Source organism: Oncorhynchus mykiss, chromosome 27 (assembly GCF_057628025.1).
Source record: "Oncorhynchus mykiss isolate SJ-2025 chromosome 27, ASM5762802v1, whole genome shotgun sequence".
In the NCBI taxonomy this organism is placed as follows: domain Eukaryota; kingdom Metazoa; phylum Chordata; class Actinopteri; order Salmoniformes; family Salmonidae; genus Oncorhynchus; species Oncorhynchus mykiss.
The window spans coordinates 27,085,578-27,085,780 of record NC_143048.1 but is presented as its reverse complement, the minus strand read 5'-3'; positions in this window follow the sequence as shown (position 1 = coordinate 27,085,780).

Below are 203 nucleotides of genomic sequence, written 5' to 3'. Positions count from 1 at the left end.
TTTAATTTGATCAGACTGCCTGTGTGTAAAGTAGCCCAACAGGCTTTGTGGTTATGAGAGAGAGCACCACCTGTCCATATTGTATCCCTGCTGGCTTATTTGTATAGTACAGTAGACCTATCTCTGGTTTATTGGTGTACTGTATATTGTTGTAGGCCCATCCCTCATCAGACACACATACAGTAGTGATAAAATACGTTCTT